This window comes from Acyrthosiphon pisum, chromosome A2 (assembly GCF_005508785.2).
Source record: "Acyrthosiphon pisum isolate AL4f chromosome A2, pea_aphid_22Mar2018_4r6ur, whole genome shotgun sequence".
Lineage (NCBI taxonomy): Eukaryota > Metazoa > Arthropoda > Insecta > Hemiptera > Aphididae > Acyrthosiphon > Acyrthosiphon pisum.
Window position 1 is genome coordinate 41,514,532 of NC_042495.1, and position 16,291 is coordinate 41,530,822.

Genomic DNA, 16,291 nt, shown 5'->3' on the forward strand with positions numbered 1-16,291 from the left:
TGTGTAGTCTATGTTTGTGGAGCATCGGTCGAACGCCATTGGATAGTACGCGATTTTATATCACTTTTAAAACACTGTCCGGTGATAAGTCGTGAAATTAGTTATGGAGGCGTGATTTAATACTAAATAGTGTAATATTTTTGGTAAAGGGCACAATAATATGGTACCTATTAAATAAAATAAAAATAATTATTTCCTCAGATAGTAATCGCTGTGATATTTGTAAAAGACAAAAAGTTTCATGGAAATTATTTTTTAAGCGTTATTAGGTACTGTGAAGTACAACAAAATGTCAACTGCTATTTTAAGGAGGGGTCTTTTTAGGTTAAATTATTTTTTATCAAGCAGCTATCGAATAGTGTTCCTCTAATACACACACCATAACCATTGCCCGATGGCGGAATAATTTTCGTAGAACTATGGTATGCAAAAATCGATTATTGAACCAACAAACGTATTATTTATACGCAATTACGGTTTAGTGTAGCGTTGCGGTGAATTAACATTTTTGTGGGTTTTCCCCTGATACTACCACGAAGTTTGCACCACTTATACCTATATTGTATAAAATATCTCAACTTAAAAGGTTTTTATTTTTTTAAGCCCACAACAATTATTATTGTCTTCCGTTATATAGCCGAGGCATCTAAGGTAAAAATGTTGGGAACGCTACTACAGGTCTAACCAAAACTTTTCATAACTAATAAATAATGATATTTAAAGAATGTTACTGATTGGTTCACCCCCATCGATGTATAATTACATACGAAACAGTACATATTTTACTGAAAACCATAAATTGTTTTCATTTCTTACAGAATTGTTTCATCTGTTTTTAGCAAATTGCCCATAAAACCTGAAGTAAAAAACGATGGAATTTCTAATTTAAAGATACTTACGTGCTGCACGGAACTGTATGTAATTTTATTAACACGAAACGAAAATATAATAATAATAATAACATTATTATAAAACCATTAGCTCCCTCGTTTCGCTTAGTATCTAAAACAATAATAAATGTTATACAATTTGGCAATCGTTCCGAAACACGTATACATAAGAAATGTTTATAGTTAATGCTATTAAGGGAGCTAAACATCCCCCGGTCAGCCCACATAAGTTGAATCATTGGTAATCGACTGTCTAGAAACTTATCACCGAAAACAAAAAAATAATCTTCAATTATTCAATCAACCTCTCCCTATATCCGCAGAACAATCGGTCGCTCTGATTGAAAATAATACATCCCCGGGAGTACAATACGACTCTTCTTCTTTGTATGAAAACAAATCGTCATTCCGTGTTCCTCGTCAGTCCTGCCGTCGATAAAAGGGTCCGTTACGCGTTTACATTTTTAACTTAAAAATAACGTTCTATGGACAACGGTCTTTGTGCCATTACAAATAAAGTGGAAAAGTTTAATATTATTTTGATACAATCTCTCTGCCCCTCTGTTTTCCTCCCCATTTCTTATTCAATACCAGTCGGTTATTGCACGAAATGTCGTGTGTTCTGTGTAGGTACTGTTTCGTTTCATAGTCATGCGCGGAGTAATCCATTTAACGTATACACTATCATTACAAGCGTCTTACGCTAAATGGATCACCCTGTAAATATATTTTTTTTTCAACAACATAAGACTAGTTGAAAATGTTTATATATATCTTAACTACATTGCATCCAAGCATCCATCCACTACGGCCATCATCACAACCGGTTAGCTTTAACTCGGAATGGACAAAAACCACAACAAGATTAACTCTCGTTCATGTATAAGTTGTCATATTTTGTTTTATGAATAGTTTATTACACGACCGTATTGTTTGTATTCAATTACGTGAGTATGAACTGTTATTAACACGTCGCTATATTTTTTCACGTGTATTATAAAGTTTCAAAATTACAAAGATTCAAAATGAAACGTTTTCATAAAGCTCTGCTATAATGTTTATAATATTTTTTCTGTTTAAGTTAAAAAATAATATATTCATTGAACAAGTTATTATTGAATTCAATTTATCAACTAGATACATAATAAGCTGAATACTTGGAATGATTGAGTCATTCAACAACCAATCGTACAAAATAAAATACTTCTGTGTTTGAATATCGATAGAAATATAGAATAATATAATATATTATTGTATTTTGATTGTATTTAGATAGTATTGGCATATAAAAATTGTTTAAGTATATAACGTTTCTTTTCAATTGGACAATAAGTATATTCATCTGATTTTATGAGCAATAAACAAATTTTCTGGGATTTCTGTAAATAAGTTTGTGTTATACTTATACACAATCATAAGCTGTTAAGTCAAACGATCGTATACAACTTCTTGGTAATCACGATTAAAGATAGTACAATCTTTAAACGTGTTGGTTATAAAATAATTATAATAAAGTGTAAAATGGTTTTTTTTTTTTTTAATTATGTGTAGGTAATATGTTTTTTTTATATTTTTAAAATTATAGAATTGTAGTTATGAATCAATTAACAATATTTTTAGTAATTTAATAATTAACGATCAAATATTAACGATATTTTGAAATATTCAAAATACTATAAGTAACTTATAACCTTATCACCGTTGTTTTGTGAACTTATACAAAACAACGGTGATAAATATTTGAAAATATATTTATAATTTGTACACTGCCATCAGATATTTGCATAAATTTGTTGATTAATCACGAAACTGTTATTTAAATACTCATCGTTCAAAAATTGAAATATTGTATTGTAATTATCAATTTTCTTTTTTGAATTTTAACTACACACTAGAACCTAACAATATTGGAAAACAAACTCCAGACCAAATAAAAATAGTAAACGACCAGTGTGACATCCATATATTCCATATATTCTTTACCGTGTATTCTTATATAGGTGTACGTGATAATCGGAATCAGATGCTATAAATTTAATGAGTGATGACATAATATTGTAGTAGTGTATTAATGCGTGGTGAATAAAAAATAAAAATGTACAGTCATAAATTAATGTTGATAGGTACAAAATAAATGATAACTCGACTTGCTCATTAAATTAAATGTTGGTGCCTAGCAAATATAAACATGCCTAGTACTATATTTATTATTAAGTATAAATCTACTATATCATCTTTTACGTATTTTAATATATTTATAAAACTAGAAAAATAGTACGATGGTTATTATCGTTAAATTATTATATTTAAAACTTTTTCGTACTCTACGTTGTGATATGTGGTTTTACTAAATTCAGTAAGTTATTTACCATTCATATTATACTATCGAGTATGGAAGCATTACTAGAGAACTGTTAACATGTCTTACTTTATGTTCTCAGAACAGTCGATTTAAAATACTCGTTGTCTCTTATAGTCTTATGATTTGTAATAATATATGTTTTGAAACAATGTAAAAATACCGCTATCATCGACGACGCGTCGATACGAACTACGAGTAGTGGATTTAAACATTAGCGTATCAGAAAATGTATTTATTTTAGAGTCACCTTCAGTGTATAACGATCGATTTATAGATACCCAAACCAGAGTTATAATGGAACGTGTATTATATTGCAACATAAATTATTACGTTCAGACTGCCATGTCAGGGATATTATTTCAAACCAAATTTTCTACTCTAAAATAAGCATGCGTTTTTTCTTTAGATATATTATGACATTATGCAATGTACAATGCACCTACGTCCTACATATTATATAAATCATGAATACAAAATAAATTATTATTTTACATAAAGTGTATAATATATACATATATTTATTATAATATAGGTACCTATAATGATAGAGCATACGTATTTTAGAAAAATCGAGAACATAAGATAAAAACAAAAACTATAGAAATGATCATGCAAATTCACGCAAGACCATAATATTATCTGTGTTGGTTTTTAATATTATTAAATGTGAACATATTTTATAGTCGTGTTCTACGGTGCTTTAGGTTAATTATATTGTATGAACCACATAAAATATGTACCTATTTTAAATTTCATTTTTGTTTCACAAATAAAACTATTTTGTTTATTATTATTGTGCATACAATATCCTTTTACAGCTGAGTAAAAACGAATAACTGGTAATAAACTGTTTTTTAATTTTCCTGTTTTCATAATAGCTTATTATATGCATCAATAGTATAATATATTTATATATTTATATATTTAGATCATAAGTACTATCAGTATTTTTTTATCAAAAATGATAAACGTAGGTAGGTGCATAATATAGTATGTACAGTTTTTTAACTTATAAGTTGGTAATAATTTATATGTATACATTTTAAATATATTATCGAAAAACTTCTCGTTACCAGTGAGTATATAGGTATATTATAATATTATGTATGATGTATATGTTATGTATACGTATAATATTATGCGTTTGTTTATAATATAATTAAAATCAAATGTGATATTATTTAATTAACATACGTACGAGATTCTCAATGTTATGTTGTATAGATCTAAAAAAACGGTAGGCGTAGTGTACCTCCGTTTGATACACACAATTTCACTTAACTTTGTTTTGATGGAATATTTATGTTTTCTATATCCTATATATATATATATATACATTTAATATTTATATAATATTATAGTCTATTAGTGGTATTGTCAGTCATTGAGAACGATAGATCTACGTATGACGCGATAAACATGAATTGATCGAATTCAATTTTGCGAGTGTCGTGTGATGTCTATAATAATATAATATTACAATAATAATGATAGTATTATGTCATCGTTCGTCATACGGTACCTACATTAAAATACGATAACAATCGCGTTGTGGCAGACGATTTTCGAAAACGATTTATAATAATATTATTATAATATTGCTGTACTGCTATTGATGGGCATCCCGTAACATTGTAACAATCGATTTAATACGGAATGTATAGGTATAATAATATATTATTACGATTTAACTAGTATTTCTTAAGCTACATGACACTAGTTCGCCGAATGGTGATCGGGGTACGGGTGATTTTTTTTTACGACTCTCCTCGCAAATTGAAATAACAGCTGAAATCCCGAAAGCTGTACGATCCTAATTTTCCGACACGTCAGTCTTTGGGACGTTTTTGCACAAGAACACTGGCGTTGCGTGTAATATCTATCATATGGGACCAGAGGCGTATAATTACGACAGGAGGTATATTATATAGATGTCATAAAATGTTCGTATCACTCGTATCATTTCCACTCCTATCACGTCCTTATTTTTTTTTATTTTTTTTGTAAGTAATTTTACATTGGCGTATCAACCACATACGATAGTGGACATTTTATTAAAATAAATTTAAAAGAATATTCATAATATAAATATTTTGAATAACATTGGTAATAATATAATAATATTAATAAATGTAAATATATTAAAATGTGAGTGTGCATAAGTCCCCATATTAAAGGTAAAAATATTATTTAATTTTAAGTTTTTGAAAACAACCAATCCCTGAACGCCACAATAATAATATGGTATACGGTGGCGTTGGAGTCTCGTACAATACTTCGTCAGCCATCACCGTAGATTTGGAATATTTGAAACGATACGAACAAAAAGTCAAGGTTAAACAAAACAAATGTGGGTGTAATCTGCTTTGAAAAATGTCACGCTCGATTTAGGTAATTATAATACAGGTACCTACGTATTGGGTTGGTTATTTTTATTTTTAAGCAATATCAGTTAAATGTTTGATTATAACTTCTCATAGACTAAATAATCCATCGATTAGAATAAGTATGGATTTAGATGTTTTTGATGATCTGAACATTTTGAAACTTCACTTGTATCTTACTTTAATGTATATACGATATATCTTAATATTATACTAGATAGTATTATAGTATAAAATTACTATTATAATAATATATTATAATATTATGTAAACCATTCTGAGAATTATGTAGTTATATAGCCTACTCAAGACGCCGTGTTAAAAACTTATAACTAACACGTCATACCATAACATACACCAAACTAATACCTAACGGATATATAAATGTTAATATTTCATAGGTAAAAATACTGATGTGCCGTTAGTAAACAGCGTTCTCATCATTTTATTCATGTTGTGCTTTTATTATTTATCGTGTACCAAATTTACCTTATGTTTTAGATAACAAATTGTAAATATCTTTATAAATAAAAAATGTCATGTAATTCAAGATGATTCTTTTAAAATATACCCAACATTAAGAGAACGCTACCCATGCATTTGCTGTCTCCGTTCTACACACGTATGGCATACAAAATGATCATTGTCTGTTTCAATAGTGTGCTGTTAGTTTTGATATTCGAGTGAATTGACCTATTATCAAACTTTTAGCTAAGAACATTATCTGTGCTTACGCGTCGGTTTTTATTCGATATTTTAATTTTCAAGTGAGATATAAGAATTTTAAATTTGTGATATTTTACATACCCATATCTTGCTTGAAAATTAAAAAAACTAAAAAAACCCCAAAATTATCATAACTAAGAATATAATATTATATAAACAGTATCATACATATAGTATACACATTACACACTAGAATAAACCAATTACTTATCGAATGTATTTTTTTTCAACGCGTTGGTACATAATTTGTAAATTGGTAATAGAAATACATCTTTGTGTTACCCTTAGATTAGAGCGTCCAAATGATTGCCAAGCAAAAAATGCTTATGTTGTATTTGAGTTTTTAATCGAGTCTTTGAAATTCAAAAACGGTCATTGCCGAATATCTGGGTACCCAAAAAATGAGTACTAATAAACACAATATGTTTCGTATAGTTTTCAATCGTCAGTCTGGTATTATGGGTTTAAGTTTTTACATTTAACGTCGAGCTGATCAATCGCTTTAGCCTTATCGTTGAATTCCTTAACCCATGACCTAGCCTGTGACCTAACTTCCGACCAACCACGCCCGCGCAGCCAAGTCAAAACCATTTCACACAAGTAGCTCGCTTAAAAACCCCTCCTTGCCATTTTATCCGCCGATATTTTATTTTTCTGTTGTCTCGAAGGGTTTAACGATCGAGCTAATCATTTACGTTGAAACACATAAGCCCGGCTGCCGGCGTCGTTGTCGTCCTATTGTCGGAATTAAGTTCAATCTAAATTCCTCCAGAGTCTTTGGAACCCTCTTATGCGTCTAACTTATTACGAACGTCTGTCGCTCTCGGGACATTATCCATTTACGCCATTATAAATCCTACTACTATTTATTTTTACTCCTGCACATTATTCGACTGTAAGCATATGTCATGTGATACTATAATATGATAATCTTTAACTTAATTTGAACATCAAATCATTCTATAGTATAAACATATTATGATTATTATTCTCGCATAATGTTTCATAAATATGCATACAACATTTTTTATTATCTTCTTTATTTCACGTATAAATAATTTTTTTAAATGGTGGTGTAGAGTTGTAGTTAATTTTATATCCAAACCATAATAACATTATATTTTATAGTTGTGATTAGATCGTTATCAATTAATTTATTAAAGTTATATTACCAACGAAAATATTATAATGTATAACATAGGTTACATATCTATTTATTGAATATAATATTAGATTTGAGAAGAAGAAAGCCAAATAAGTCGAGCTCGAATAATCAGCTACTACTCAGAGTGTTTTGATTATAATATGGTTCATGGTTGGCGTTTATACATTTTACATACGATGCAGTAAGTATGGTTTAATAATTAATTAATATTTTTATGTTCAATTTTTATAGATTAATTATGTACGATAATATACACCTTATGAAGATAATATTTTATTCGCGTGTAATCACGGAAGATCGGTGATATAATATATATTTATTATGTTATATAACTCAGTTATGAATTATTATAGCATGGTATGTCGAGGAGTTGTATTCATAATTAATGTATAACGACATTTGCGAAGTGACGATGTCATTAAAAATTAAAAACAGTTTTTTAGCGTAGAAAGTAGATTTTTTTTGTACAAGACTCGTATTATAACAATATTACTGCAGTTGGTGAATATGGAAATATTATTTTAAACGTCATAATAATAATTGCTGTGCATCGCCCGCGAGGGAATAGCTTCTCGAGACGTGGGCACTAGAATACGTCATGGTTTGTCCGCGTGTGCAGATCGACGGGTATGTTTTCGTTTATCATCTGGGCGACGGCGACGACTATACATTTATGTTATTGAGTTTAACCGATTGCGTAACCCCGAAACGGACGACCCGCGTAGGCGTAGACGGACGTCGATACACCCGGAATCGATGAGTGTATTACGAAGCGTACGTGCGCCCGTTATTGTTTTTGGCACGTTCTCCACGGACCGCACTCCCTTTTGCCGGTGTATATAAGTATATTATTATATCGGCAAAGAAATCGGCGCGCAGGCAGTGGCTTATTAAGTTATCCTGCACCGGCGGTGGCCGTGTACCTATAGCACGTGCAATCTGTCGCCGGGATTATTTTATTACGGGACTATAATATAGAGGCGGTACCCTAGGGTCGGCGGTGATGGCGGTGGGAGAAAAGTATAGGACGGAAACGGGAGAAGTGGCGCAGAGCGGGAGGGAGTAAGTGAGAGAGTGAGAGACATCTGGACAGTAGCCAATGCTAACCAACCAGGTTATTACCAAGCACACTGCCATTACTATATACAACTATAATAATAATATGACTGTTACACTATTACATACCTCAGTTGCCACTGTACAACTCTTATTGTTAGAACACCGCGGTGTCTGGTACCTATATAGTGACGTAACGAAACTAAGACGTTGCTTTGTTTGTAACGCGTCACGTAATTTCGTCAGCATTTTTTCCGAGAAACAAAAATTTAATGGAAATTATTTTTGATGATCATTCTCCAAAAAAACATAAGCCCCGTTACCTTTTTGGGTACCTGTTGAGAATTTTAAAAAATAATAATCTTTTAATCAGGTATTCAGAAAAAAGTGATTATGCTATGGATATCTATAAGCCATAATGGTCAGGATCGTTAGAATTCTGCTTTAAATATTTACATATTTAATTCACTGAGCACCTACTTTATTCAATTCACTCTTCGTGAAATTCTTGTTTTTTCTACTATTGACAAATTATACCGATACCATATTTTTCCACTTACGTTGGTGTTATCGATTAATAATAATTAAATAAGAAAATAGAGAAATATTCGAATAACTATTTTCTGAATTTTTGGTTTTTTTTTTCTTATTCAAAGTTAAAAGTTCACCTGCATATTTTCACAAAAACTAAAGTAATTAAATTACAATTTCAATTTTATCTAAGTGACGAGGTAGAGGAGTTACATAATTACTTTTCAAAAGTAAACTTGCCCAACACCGAAACACTAGCCGTCATTGTCCGTGTAGTTTGAGTGCTGTGTCATACAGAGTGGTCCACGTGATTTTCACCGATAGTCCACGGCTACTTGCACGCTGTATACGTGAGCAGACGGGTCGATGTTATATTAATGGATATACCCACATGGGTTGCTGGGGTTGAGGACGAACGCAGGGTGATACCGAGTTCGATTTCGTTGACAGCGACGACAAAATGACGTTTTCCGATTACAATATCGTTACCGCACGTGGTCGGGCGCAGGTGACTGAAACTGAGTGAAACCTCCGTCAGTGTTTTCGGTTTTTGACACATTTATTCCGTTATTTTTTTTAATTTTAAACATACTTAATATTGTGTTTAATACACTCTAAGCGCGTTAAGTAAGTTCTATGAAATTAAATAGAAAACATAGCAATACAACATTCTATTTTAATCACTATGACTTACAACATTTTCAATCTCGTTTGTAGTTAACCTGACCTTTCTTTTCTGTTTATTCTTTTTTGTTTTAAACGTAAAATGAATGTGCACAAATTGTATTAAATTTAAATGATTCGAAAAAAAGAAAAATTATCTTAAGCTTAAGCTTAACTTAAATAACCTACATTGTTATTTTTTATTTTAATACTATTTTCTTTTTTATCTCTTTTAAATGTTTATTATTATAATTATTCTTTTTATCATATACTTACAATAGATCTACATATTTAAAAAATTTAATATTTCAATGTAATTTTAGCTCTTATATTCAGCACAGCCTAAGATTTTTGAGACAATCCAATAACATTTTTAATTTTAAGTGCGTACCTATTGGCCTTCCCACAATACATTTAACCAATATAACTTCTTGTTAATTCATAATTGTACCTATACATATAGTCTAGGAGCTACGGGTTTACCTCAAGCTATTTTAGCTTTCTTGAAATGCTTATAACTAATTGAATCGAGCCTACTGAATACGATAGAAAGATCGGCTGATTTGAAGACCAACTCGGCGAAAAAATCAACTGATTTTAGCGCTTCAGCTACCCACCCCAAATGATTTGAAAAAATTAAATTATGTCATAAAAAATTCACCTGATACAATATTCAGATTTGAATGCGTAAAAAATAATTATACATTTTATAAGGTAAACTATTTTTTTTTAGATTCTGAGCAGAGCAATAAATGTATATTTTATTATCGTTTTGTAAATGTATCATTTTTTTCAGTAGATTTATTATTGAGTTTTATCCTCTACATTTTTTATTTTTTTTTTCATTTGATATTTATATCATTCTAAAAATACACGTATGTAACACAGTAAATGTTTACAATTAAATGTAAAAGATAGGAATACAAATTTCAGAATTATTAAATATTATCTTAAGTTTAATTTTAATTTGAAATTTAATACAGCATTAACCGGATCAGATTTTAGTCCTAAGGCCTTAACTTTTTATGTGTCCTGTACTCTTCCTGCCACCGTTGTTATTATCATGTATAATTACAATTCTATTATCATAAAATGTTTATAGAAGACATAACAATAATTTTTATAGCAAACGAAAAGCTAAATATTTTTTCAACCATTATTGCTTTGTGATTTTTTTTTCTTTTTGGGGAAATAATAATAAAAAACGATACTTTGTTTGTTCGTTGGTCGTTTTGTTTATTTACGAAAGAATTATTGTATTGTCTCGTTACTGTTATTTTATTACACGGATCGTCCAATAGAGGGATATCCGCTTTATTAAACTCGACTATTTGACGGAGGGAAAATCCCAAATTATAAAACGGCGTCAAAAGAGTATATTATATATAGTGTAATTTTACTTTTTTATTATTATTATTATTAAAATAATCACTACATTAGGCGCAAAATGAAAAAGGGAAATTATTTAGTTTTTCATATATCCTAATGAAAATATAATAATGACTCGTTGTGCCTAAGAGTTTAAAAAACTGTATTCTTATTTTTCATGTCACTACAATAATAATATTCTTATTGAAACAAATTAAATTTGCATTTGTATATTACAGTAAAACGTTATCCTCTACATGACTGTCGCTGACAATGTTTTTATCTGTTTGGACAAATTTAAATGTTCTTATTTTTGAGCTGCCGTCTGTGCGTTGTGCAAAATTTAATCAAGAACAGCCATAATGTTTTACGACGACTGGATATTTGTATACGTCACGAAAGTCTATGACTGGTAATTTGAATGGGCCAGCGTCTCTAAAACCATTGCTTTTGCTACACGATAGACTCCATTAAAGAGACAAATAATATTTTATGCAGATCTGGTATGGTAATAGAAGTCCGATCATTGTTTAATAAACACTCTGATAAATATAACTGGTCGGTTGTCATGCACAAAGGCTAGCCTGAGATGATAAGACACGACAGTTCACTACGTAGTATATTTTTTGAGTTCTATATTTATACGGAAACCATTTTTTTATCCTTTAAGTTTCATTTTTTAACGAAAATAAATTTCAAAAATGTTAATTGTACACATTACCTACACATATAACTTAATTCTTAAATGAAAAACAAATTATATTAAAAAATCAATTATATATTATGAATTTATTATTATAATTATCCGTTTTATCTTACCTATCTTCAAAATATTATATTACTTACATAAGATTAAATTAATTATTCCAATTAGCAATAATATTTTATGATTATATGTATGTTCATAATCACCATCATAATTTATTAATTTTATAAGTAATTAGAATAAAAAATGTTCAGATAAAATATAAACAAACAATTATGTCCCTTTTTATTATTACATTTATTCAAATGTACATAGAATTAATTTCCTTATATTTATGAAATAAAATAATGGTACATCATATATTTTTTTTAGGTTAAGTTCCTCTTATATTATAGTACAATTAAAAATGATTGAGCTCTGAATAAATGATTATTCAAATATGATATTTATGTAAGCACTAAGAGTACTTACATACTTATTTGCGCAATAGTACTTAAATTGCCTACTCAAAATGCCATGTTAGGAATAATAAAATATTCATTTTTATTAACATTTTAAATTCTACAAAGTTTTTTTATATTTACATGAAATACATAATTAGTTTGCTTTATTTGTTCGTGTTGTTTATATATTATAACTTATACCTTCATGTATTAATGCATATACGTTTGAAAAAAAATGGACATTTATTTATGTTTCAGAAATTGATTAAAATATTCTTTCAAATACAAATAACTTACTACCCCTATAAAATAAAATATTATTTTATAAAACTAAGATCCTTAAAAGTTTATAACATAATTATGATGATAATATGTTATAATTATTTGAATTCGTCAGTTCTTAGGATTCATACTTAAATTAAATCACTTTAAAAATGTATATATTGTATAATCTACATCTTAAATGTTCATTCAAATGATTATCTACTGTTGAGATAAAGTTTTATAATGTTTTATCAGATCGTTATTGATTTATCAAATATTTTTATTCAGAATATAATGACAACATTCCTTTAATACGTCATTAATTTTCAGGAAATAATTTCAATATTTGTACTTGTATATGTATCTATAATACAATAATTTAAGATAACATATTATAATATAACATGATAAACGTAAAAATGATAATTTAATATTTAAATAATAATTTTGCATACCTTTAACTGGTATTAATGCGCTATTTGTGCTATTTTTCTAAGGGGTTAGGTAAATCACATTGTATAAAACAGACAGTCCAGTTTTGTTCCAGCCGTTATGGAATTTGTGTTATATGGTCAATATATAAGATACCATATTTAAAAAGACATTTTATTTAGTGAAACTATAGTTATAGGAATATTAAATTATCAAAATAAGTAAATGTAAAAGATAAAAATAACGAGCTTTAAATGAGCAAAGTTAACATAAAAAACTTGGTATAGAAATAATTTAACTTTTGTTAACAGTAATAAACATCATAAAAAATATATAATAATATTAAGTATGTAAAAAATAGAAGGTTTAAATTTGTTTTCTATGTTTTATTCATTTTGTTTTTAGGAATCAAATATTCAGTACTGTTATAATTTTATAAATTTTTAATAAACAAATGTCGTTTTGCATACATATGTATTTAATGTTTATCTAATACACTTTAAAGTTTTAATAGTAGGTACCTTTTAAATATTTAAAATTTTATGAATGGTACAACTTTCAATTTTATATTGATAATGTCTTATATATTTATTATATTATAATTATAGTAGGTAGTATTAAAATTTACAGGTTCTAAATTGGAGTGAAAATCTGTAATATTTATGTTTATTTTCCAAATAATATTAATTGGAAATATTAATTTATTCCATCTTATTTTATGACAGTGCATTTCAAATTTAAAAGACGTCCACAAACGCTATTTTGTAAACAGAGATTTATCGTTCTTGCGATTCAGAAATATTACTTTGTTTAAAAGAAATTTTTAAGTATAATTTTATTGGGCATGGCCGTTTTCGACCAAAAACGTACCCTTCCCTTTTCGGCCGATTCACTTTTCGACCAAAAAAAGTTTAATATACTACACAATGATTTTGTTAAGTTGGTTTCAAACAACTACTTTAAAAAGTAGTGAACCAGCAACCTAACTTAAACAGTGCTAACAAAAGTGAGTAAAAAAAAATTAATTATGACAGGAATTGTAATTATTATCATAGTTTTCTATATTTTATTGACAAAAAATTATTTTTATAAATATTATTACGTGTTCATTTATACATTTTCGTATTTTATACAACTTATTTATTTTTTAATATTTTTTTATATGTATAACATAAAGACTTATATGAAATTATTATCATTATTTATTTGTAGCCTACTAATATATTTAAAAATAACTAACAAAAATAATTTTTTCTACATAAAGGCTTATAATTATTATTTAATAATAATTTTTTGGTCGAAAAGTGAATCAGCCGAAAAGGGAAGGGTACGTTTTTGGTCGAAAAGTGTCTCGCCCAATTTTATTATGTCTTATAATTTACAAAGGTAATATTTTTTTTTAATTTTTGCTGTTTATTTGCAGATAACTAATTGCCTGTTAAGTGTATAATTGTGTATGATAACTCAATTATAAGCTGTGAATAAATTATAGTTAAAAGTTAATTATTGTGATTATGAAAGGTAACGTTGTGTAAACATAAAACATTCTACATGGCTGTTCCTACCTAAATTACCTACTCTAAACGTCGTGTTAGAAATAATTTATTTTAAATAATGTTTTTACTAAAAAAAAAAACTCAACATAATAATATTTTATAAGTCATAATATAGAACTTTAATTGAAAAAAAACTGTTTTACAGCAGTAGGTATCTTGTTACCTTTAATAAAACAAATTATATTTATTTAGTGAAATATTTAATGTACATAAGTTGTAAACAGGGTAGGTTACAATAACTATACTAAAATTAACATAATATTGTGTAATAATTAATAAATCAATATATTAATATTTTTAATTAATATTAAAGTACCAATTTTAATCATTGCATCAAAATGAAACTTTTATGGTCTTGTATTCTGATATTACTACTTGTATAGCCGTAATTGTATCGATATATTTTGTATTCATTTTTATGACGTACCTTTGGTTTAATTGTTTTGTTTTTGTTACGATAAAGTAAATTTTTTCTTGTGGTATCAACCTTTTCTTCTCTATTGTTATGGAAAGACAACACCAATAATTTTCAGTTTTCAATTATTTATTATAAATTGTTCAGTTGTGTGATATATACATTTATACATAATCAAGTAATATTTTAGACTACAAAATATTTAATAAATATTATTTGATATCCATCACCCATAGTGTAAATTGCATATACCTATTACCTACTTATGTAGAGATACATAAAAATATTATTCATTTAATGGTTAACTGAAATTTAATTGACAAATCATTGGACAATGAATGAGAGTTATCGTAACTTCCTAAAATTCTTGTTAGTTGAACTCGGTTAGTTATATTTGCTTAATTTGTTTAGTGATTGTGTATGCAAATCGGTATTAATAGTTTGATTTTACTCATACAAGTATCTGAAGTATCTAAGTTCATACTTTAAGTAAATAAATACATATAATTGTATACAGAGTGTATGATCAAATAATTGCCTTTCTTAATATGTTATGACATGCATTAATGTAATTTTCTTAGGAAATCAAAATTTAAAAAATATATATACCTAGTCCTTGTTATAAAAAAAAAAAAAAAATAGAAAAGTAGTCTATATATTGAGTAGGTCACTGTAATGGATTTGTTGAGTTTGAATTCAGTGATAAATTTTTGCATACGAGTCATACGACAGACAATTCTGAGCAGACACTCGCACTCTTTTATAAATTATTTTTGTATTAGTAAAAGAGTGATAGTTGAGCTTGTCTTTGCCAAAAACAATTAATCCCATATAATATGATTATATTGTAATTTATAATTATAATTTTTTTCAAAATATAATATTACTAGCCATTGTTAATTTATAAGTCACTACCGGCGTAGGTACCATAGAATACTGAATAGGTTTATGATGTAAACGGCTTAAAAATAATTCAACAGTAAATTTTTTGGAATTACTACCAAACAATTAAAATTGTAGAGGAAAATCTCTATAGGCACATATGCCATATCTATCTACGTTTAAACATCCAATTGCATAAAATTGTGTACGTAATAAACGTATATACAATTTTTTCGTCGATAAACTAAGATAAACTAAAATACAAATGTAAGGAACCTTGTATTAAATTATAAAGTTTAAGCTATAAGTATTAAAATTGAAAATTGTACGCATTTTTACTTATAATTTTAAAATTTTCGTTATTTTGACGAATCGTTGTCAACATATTATAACTATAAACATCTATAAAAAAATGTTTAACTTCATTTTTTAGCTGCAAGAAAAACAA